We start from the raw sequence: 9,315 nt of genomic DNA on the forward strand, positions 1-9,315 counted from the left end.
AAAGATGATATTCAACAGGACAAGTATAAGGTAGGCAGGAATAACAAGCTGCAAAAATAAAGGGTGATCAACTGTCGGGTAGCACATCTTCAGAGAGGGCTGCAGCTGATCCTGAGTGGGACACGCTAATGCCCCTGGAAAAAAGGAATACTTTTTACTGAGATTAATAAATGGAAATATAGCTTCTAAGATACCTAAAGCAATCTTCCTGTTATATCCATGGTTAGATCTTAGATGCACAGTGGGTCAAGTTTTGAGCCCTGCATCTTAAAAAAGATGTAGATCAATTGAAGAGAAGGCAGAAATTATTCAGCCTAAAAGAGCAGAATATTCAGGGGACGTGTCATAACATTTTCAAGTCCATGGTATGTTACTGCAAAGAAGAGGGAATCATTTGTCACTATATCTTCAGAGCAGGATAACAACCAGTGGGCTTATACCACAGCAAGAAAATTTCAGGCTGGCACTTATTACACAGTAATAAGAATAGCTAAGTGCAAGAACAGAAGGCTCAAGGAAGCCGCAGGGCAGCTGCTCCCGAGATCTTTCAAGAGGAGGTTAGACAGACATGCCAGGTGTGACACGGTTTTTGTTCATCCTGCTCTGAGGTAAGGAGACACATAGATAACCTCCTGCAGCGCTGCCCACCCCTACTTACCAGCTTTAGTATGAAATCAGTCAGAGAAAATGAACACAGAAACTACTTTTGAAATACTCTTCCCCCTTCTCTATTTTTTTTCAACAATTTATCACCTCCAGAATGGCTTATTTCAACTTTAATCTGAGTGTTGGCCAAAGCTGAATATTTCATTTGAACTGAACTGACTTCTCTTCCTCCTTGCACAGGATGAAGCCAAGACAGCTTGTGGTATAAAACAAATGCTACAGCCAAATTAGGCCTACAATACACAGAAGCTAGTTCTGCAGATGTGATGCAAGATTACACATAAGTCATTCTGTTGGACTTGCAGAAAGGCATTGGTATCTTTGCAAGACTGGAAACATGATTTCTGCTTCCTCTAACAGCACACAAATGGGTTCCCCAAGCTCATTTGAATTCTGTACATAATCAAGACGTAGCCCACAGCTCCACTGATTTGTGAGTTTTATGTTCCGTAGTTGAATTTACCTCTAGGGGTTTGTCACCTAATTCATTGAACAAGCAGAGATTTTAAGATAAATCTGGAAAAAATATAGAAGAAAATAAACCTGCTATCTCAATGCAGAAAGAGAAAATACTAGTAAGGGAAAGTGGAACAATCAAATAAGAAGGAACCAAACCAGATAATAATATTCTCAGCTAATAATAATAAAAAAAAGATAAAAAGGGAAGCATCAGACAGAGATTTTACATGAGCACCCTAAATCAAACAGGGCTGATATTAAGGGATTATTTAAACAAGTCAGGAGAAGTTAGCACCAGTTAATGACGAGTTTGTTAGCTAACAGGCTGTTAACACTCAAACAAACTGGTCATTAAATGTGGTTACTACTTATTTTAATGGAAATTTATTAGAACCTTTATTTAAAGGTTTAATGGGAGGGAGAACCTCAGCATGCACACCTGGAGTCCCACAAATCCAAACACCACAGACGTCAAGCTGCTTTGCCTGGATTTGAAACAAAAAATAGAAACAAACCTTTCCCAGCATCAATGACCGCCTTTTCTCTAGCAATAGGATATTAGGTGAGTTCAGATTCTCTGATAGCTTCATGTTTAACAAGAACCACTTGAATCTTCATTACTTTGTAGTGTCATTATGGTAAGTGGTTCTGATCTGTGTCCTTTAGAAGCCCACTGAAAATCTCATTATTAGACGAAAGTTTGATAAAGCTCTTAATGTTGCCTCTCATGCATCTTCATCCCCTTGGAGTTTAGCAGGGAAAAAAAGGGGGAAAATAAAAACAGAAATAGCAAGGTACTAAAGGGGAAATAGAAGCAATAAAAACTTCAAAATTTTTAGGTTCATTTCCATGACAAGTTAAAAACCACCAACTTGCTCAGGAAAAAAAATAAAAATGTAAGATTGGCTACTGGTACACCCTGTCAAAAAGATACACGGTTATAAGGAGAGAAACCATAGTCCACTGGAAAAAAAGCACTGGACTAGACCTGGGGAGACAATTATACTCCTAACTCTGCAACTGACTGACCTCAAATTACTTCATCATTTCCAGCATCCTCCCCTGTCATTTTGCTTATTTAGTTTAAACTGTCTTTCACCATAGAGACGGAACTACTGAAGGGACTATATTAGTGTTCCCAACTTCCTCTGTGCTCATGGATACAGAGAAAACCGATCAGAGTAGGAGAAATAATATCCTACAAACTGCAGACAGACTGGGAAAGGATATGAAAGAGGGTTTAGGAGCAGTAAAAATATCTGAAAAATCTGATTCAGATAAAGACCCTAACTTAAAATTCTGTCACCCAGCCAGCCTCTGGAAGAGCATACCTCTCCACTGGTCACAGAGGGACCCACAGATTTACCTCAAATGTGAGGCCTGAAATCAAAAGGTGTACTAACACCCATTATAGGCTTCTGCAGTGCATCAGAACACCAAACGTCCAAAAGCTCAGATGTGGTCTCTAAGCAGATTACATGCTAAGTGTCCATCTCCTTGTCACAGCTTTTTCACCTATATAACTCCCAGTTTCTGCAGCATCTCTCCTGATTACCAGGGAAGAAAACTGAAGGGGGGAAACTTGTAAGCAGGCCTGAAAGGTGACTACTTCCAACGTGGCCACACATTTTTCTGAGTAAGCAACACAAGGCACTTGGGATCTGGTTTGCAGCAGAGCTGAGCATTCACAGCTCCAATTAAAGTCCCTAGCTGCGCTGGGCACTCACAACTCTGAAAAAAAGCTAAGGCTGTTGGAGAGGACAGGATCTGATTACTGGACATGCTCAATCCCTATGAGGCTCTTCAGAAATCCCTGGCTGGAGCCAAGAAGCGAGCTGGTGTCAGAGCTCAGAACTGGCCCCAGGAGCCTGTACTGCTCAGCCTGAAAAACTCCCTTTTTCTCAACTTGCCATTTTTATGATTTGCTCTTTGTCTTTCAAATATTTCTCACTTTCAACCCCACGGGATCTGACAGCCTCCTGCCTGAACACTCACATGTGCCAGACCCATTGTTAATATTATTTCATGAGATATTAGGATTTCAGATGCATCTCCCTTGCCTTGTTTGCAAGAGCTTTTCAACAAAAAGACTATAGACATGTCTAAACTCTTAATATTTGCTGTGATAATACCATTTAAAGGCAAGTGGGCTGGGAATGGGAGAGAATAACTGATATTTTCATTTAGCTGCTGATGTGACTGGGATTTAGAGAACAGTCTGATTGATGTCTCGGCTTCATTTAAAATAAAATAATTAGGCTACTAAAATCTGGAAAGTATATTTTCATTTTAACTGGTCTGTGTGCTCAGCCCAGGCTCCAAGAAGGAACATGGAACGTTACAGGAATGGAAATGAGGGGTCGGAGTAGGAGAATGATATACTGTAAATTAGAGGCAGACGAGGAAAGGATATGAAAAAGGGTCTGGCAGAATTAAAATAATCAGGAACTAAGAGGAAAAACCAAGAGTTCAAAAAGAAGTGTAGAGCATTCCATTAATCATCATTGTGGGAGGTAACAAAGGGTGGACAACAGTATGAGCAGAGGACTGAAGAAGCACAACTAAGAGACAGAAAGCTGTAGATACAAATAAAAGAGGCATAAAATCCGTATTTTTTGTTCCTGTTTCTAACAGCACTCAGGTCCCTGCTTAGTGGGAACAATGAAAGATTGGCTGGGGCAACAGAAGGCTCCCAGCTGCATGAAAGTAAGTTATAAGATCAGATCTGCAAAAACATGCACAAGTTAAACATTAAACATCTTAAACCCCCATATAAATGCACTATTAAGACATTGTGACCCTTTGCATCACCCTACCACAGTACAGAGGCAGTTAAAGCACTGGACATAATAAAAAGTCCAAGGAATTTTGGAATCGATCTCTTAATTCTGTGAAAATTCAGGCCTGTATCTCAGCTGCGTAAGAGCTCAGAAACACAATCACATGCACCAGCTGGACAGTCCTAATTATATAAATACACAGACTCTGACAGCAAAAAATGCAGCACAACACACTTTGTTGAGACAAAAAAGCCTTTTGTTTATGTGAAGCCAAGATACGGTACTTTACATCTGTACACACATGGACCACAAGACCACAGCTAACAAGTTAATCGTGTAGCTCGAGCCAGGCGCAGAGTGAGAGTGTTATAATACCCACTCCAGTGGCCAACAGCATCCTCAGGATTGCTCAGAAATATAACGTAAAGTTTCCAGAAGCCAGGAATCTCAGCCAATGGACTGAAAACAACTTGAAACAAAATCAAGTAATATCTCCTTTGGATCTTTACAATCACTCCTGTAGTGTGAAAGCCTCATCTGACTGTGACAGGAAAGAGACTAAACACTCCTGCTCCCCTGTAGTGATTACCCCATATAACTCAGTTTCATGGTTGCGTGGTCTTTCACACCTACCTTCCTCTGGAAGCCAGTCACCCATAAAATATAGTATATGAACTGCACTATATTAGCTAGAGAAGAATAAGGCACTCGAAATCTGAGAGAAAGCTGGAAGAAATTTACACTAAGTGAATATTGCATACCCGAGGGACAGGGGTACTTGGAAGAAAATCCCTTTAAAAAGAGATTGTTTTTCCTCTCTTCAGAGTTTAACTTTTTTCTGTTTGTTTTTCTCTTTTTTTAAAATTTAAAATAATTTTGCCATCCACCTCTCTCTCAGCACAGAGAGGGTATTTTTTGCCACATATTGTCTTGCATAGCAGGATACACTGAAGTGGTCTGGAATAACTTTTCTGTTCTGCTCACCGCCAGGGAAAGAAGTTGGGTTTGGGGGTATTTGGATCTGGGTTCTATTCTACAAGAAAGGTGAGGACCAACCAGAGGAAAAAAAAAAAAAAAAAGAGAGAAAAAAAGGAAAACAAACAACAACAAAAAAGAGAAATTCACAAGACTAATTCTAGAAATAGACCCAGAAAGCATGGCTTCAAAATAACAGTTAACATGAAGGTTAACAATTCTTGCCCTTATAGTTTTGATTTCTGTTTTACATACCTTTTTCCAGATATTAACAAAACCAGAGTTTCCACTAGATAGGAACAAAAAATCTGTGCACCTTATAGTCTGCTTTAGTTTGCTGCAAACACACCTACCATGTCCAGCCTTACAACTGCACTAAGTACAGAATAAGGCAGTAAATTTTCCCATGGAGCTCTGCAAATTTCTCCACAGAACAACCTTTTGATGGTCTATGCCACTGATAAAACTAGGTTCATTAGCTGGAAGGAATCGTAAGTAAAACACGTTATTAGAAGGTTTATTACAGCGCTTCCCTCTTTACCTTTCGCTCCTACCTGACGCACAAATTTGAATCAATTATTGGTGTTCATGAATGTACCTCATGCAAGCAAAATGAAAATTCGCTGCTTCTTTAGCCTAACGTATTTTGACTTTTCACACTATTCACTCAAAATCAACTTATGATAGTTCAGAAGTAAGGGAAGGACATCAGGGAAATTCAAAATAAAAGAAAGTACCACCCTCTTCACATTAAAAAGACAGACTTGTTTCCTATTTACTAACCATTAATGGTGCATAAGAAATATGTGATTAGGATCCTGAGAGTTGGCATGGCTCAAATACTGTATATTGATGAACCACGTTGGAATGGAAATCAGATGAAAAGTATTCCTGTAGTGGCACTTTAACCTAACTGTTGACAGATGGAGAATGGAAGCAACATAAATGCTCTCTTTTTGTGTCAGCACTATAAAAATGTCTGACTAGCCCATGAAAGATGGAGATGAAAGCTTAGGCAGCCATTAGAAACTGTGCCTCACCTCAAGCAATAACTCATTCCCATGGTATTATGAAAATGGTTTTATTGCAGAGGATTACTTCTTCCCCTTCTGCAAAAATTACTGCTTATCAGCAGTGCAGAAATAAAGCCAGAAACTCCCAATCTTTTAAATTCTCCTATGCAATCTCCTTCCCAATGGTCAGGAATTTAATAAAATGTAACATTTGATTAAAGCAGTTTGCATGTCTTTCTGAAACCGACACCATTATCTGAAATACAGCACTTTCAAGTGTCCTGCCATTAGTTGACAGCAACTTGATTGCCTGTTGCATTTATTTATCTGAGTATTAATGCTCTGCGAACTGCTTTGATTGGAATCCAAGTCTTTTGGCAGACCTGGAGTGGAAATCAGAAGGAGGTTGCAAGGGCAGGAAGAAATTCAAAAGCAGTGTCAAATGCGGGGGAGGGGTGTTGTTTGGTTGTTTGTCGTTTTGAGGGGAGGGGGTGCGGAGTGTCTTTTTATGCACAATGCATTTTGGTTACTGCTTATTCCTAAACAGTCAAGCTTCAGTTAGAAAGCAAAACAGAACCAGGTGTATTTTAAATTCAAACACTCACGAAATCCAAAGGATGATCTTCACTATCAACACAACTGGAAGTTACGTCAGTACATCCTGAAGGGATCATAGGCTCCCCAAGGTACAGGAATTTAGCCTGAGAAGTGAGCGTTTAGAGTCAGTGTAAGGCAGCAGTAAGGTGTCAGTATCAGACCCTACGATCCCCCCATGGTATCAATGCCCATCAGAATGTGCAGCTGACATATCACGGCAGCTTTATCCAGATTTTGCTTGACACTCCAAAGCCGCACTTTTGGCAGCCGCTTTCAGGAATCCCTCTTACAAACCTATGCTGATGGACTGGCCAAACCTCATGGGATGGCTGCAATGAAAAAATGCATCCTCGCTTCGTTAAAATACATTTTTAGTTTTGCTTTCGTCTATATTTCAGGAATCTCCATGGCCAAAAATAATCTAAGCAAGTTTGGCTTCAAATGGTGCTGACAGCATGTTGGCTAGGCCAGTAAGGCTATTCCCAACACTTTTTTTCGGCAGTTGTGTGTGTGTAAATATGTGTGCTCATAAAAGAGAGAGGGAAGCAGTGGTAGAAAGAGGGAGATACAACTCTTGTAGATGGCTACATCTCTTCTGAGCAGCCTCAAATCACAAAACAAACAGAAAACACGCCCTACAAACTTAGAACAGTCCTGGAAGACAGAGTAAGCATATTTTCTCAGACACTACAGGACTCAAAGGAAACCCCACATGACATGATGGTGGTCATTTTTCAAGTGACATACTACAAGAAGGTATTGTGGGCTCCCATGAAGCCTTTAAGGCTCCTCTACACAGTGAAAAGAAAGGCTGGAGTAGCTCCCCAGCCTCCGGTGGGACTCAGACTCTTTTCTCCTCAGACACTGACATGAACATCTGCATGAAAATCTGAACCTTAGGAGGAGAATTCTGAAAAACAGATCCACTCACCCTTCAAAATGTCTCTAGTATCACACCGACATTTTTCCAGGGAGAGGGCCTCCGGTTCCTTAAATTGTGCACATTTGGATATGTCATGCTTTCCAACAACTAAATAGCAAAATTTGCACTGCAATTTAGCTTCCTAATTTTCTTTTTTACCATTTTTTTACTCAGAAGGGCAGCAGTGTTGTACTTCATGTTTGTGGAGTCTCATTCTTATCACATGCTCAGGAACAGTACCCATCTGTCCTTTTTAACTTTGATTATACAGCTCTAAGCAGGATTTTCCTGAAGCTGTATTTTGGCCATCCAGGTGGCTTTGAGTGTTTTGCACAGAGAAGGGGGGTTCATAATCCTGTGGTATTTGTACTCGGGTCTTTTTACAAAAGAGCTTAGACACCAACACTCTGATGCTCTGTATCCTAGTGAGGAAGCTGAGCACCTGCCTTGGAGCACAGTCATTTTCTCCAAAACCATATGGCCAGCTGAGCTAATCACTCAGCTGTGTGAGTATTTACTGGTGTAGAACTACATACTTAGAGACCACTTACAGGAAAATGTCATTTGCCACCATTACAAATGCTTGAAGCTTGCCAGCTTTTCCTTGTTAAACCACACCCTATCCCCCTTTTCATCCAAGTTTTACCAATCTTAATATCCAAAGTCTATCATAGCAACAAAGTTTTTCAGGGAGAGGAGAAATATATTTTCATTTTCTATCTATCCATTCTACAAGGGTAGTCGTTAGTTAGAGTTCAGCAAAGCAACATTAGAAGTCCTACATGCTGAAGTATTTGTTTAAATCAGGAGGGACTTACACATTCAGCATTTGCTGAGTCTGGCCCTTATTAGAGAGCTTTGCAGAGACATTAGCCACGCATACACACTGTGCATTTTAAATTTAAAATGACAGAGCCGCTGATGTTGAAAACTTGGTTACCTTGCTTGTACAGTAATGTTCCTAGAAAAGTTTTTTAAATGCGCTTAATTTGCATAACACCGTTATGAGTTACCCTGTTGGAGACCCATTTAATAACAATGCCATCCTATAGATTGACATGATAGCTTATTACGGCTTCAAATAACATGTAAATAATATTTAAATGGTTTCTCTCAGAGTCATTACTGTCAATCAAATAAATACCTATATTTTGGCTTCTCATTTTTATGTCCTTAACTAACATTAAGAAATAAAAAAACAACTTATACACAAAACAGTGATTTTGCTAACAATCTGGTTTAAACTGCCACAAAAACAACGCAACTCAGTTGTAATGCCAAAGCTCTAATTTGGGTTGCTCTGCTGCATCTCAATATCATGAAGATGAGTATTAATTTTGTGGGTCAGGACAACCACTATTTGTGAGTATCAGCCCAAGAGAGATTAAATGCATAATTTCATTATCAAGAGAGGAATTCCACGGTGTTCTCAACAATCCTCATCATATACATTTTATGTACCTTTTAAGCACCAGATCTTAAGGTGATTTACAAAACTGGACAAGGGACCGCTAGCAGGGTCAGCTATACTGGGGAACAGACACCAAAGGGTGCTCAGCTTTTCTGCATTAGCATCTCATGGTGTAGCGAGTGCTTTGCACAGTATTGTGCCAGAAGGAAATGCTACCCCTACATACTCCATGCCCACCTGGCACTCCCCTCCCAACCAGAACTTTGCTTCCACACTCATCAGCCCCACGTTGCAGATGGGATAAGTCGTGTACACAAAGCGAGGGGACAAAGGGGGCGCAAAAGTCATAACAAAGCTAGGAACAAAACCAGGTCTCCTACAGGTAGTCAGTGCAGTGCTCACCAAAGGTGCAAGCCACTGCGTGCATATAGCTTGGACCTATATAAAGTACAATAGCCCAAAATTTTGGTAGTCTATCTCAGCCCCAGTCCT

This window comes from Falco peregrinus, chromosome 7, assembly GCF_023634155.1.
Source record: "Falco peregrinus isolate bFalPer1 chromosome 7, bFalPer1.pri, whole genome shotgun sequence".
NCBI lineage: Eukaryota > Metazoa > Chordata > Aves > Falconiformes > Falconidae > Falco > Falco peregrinus.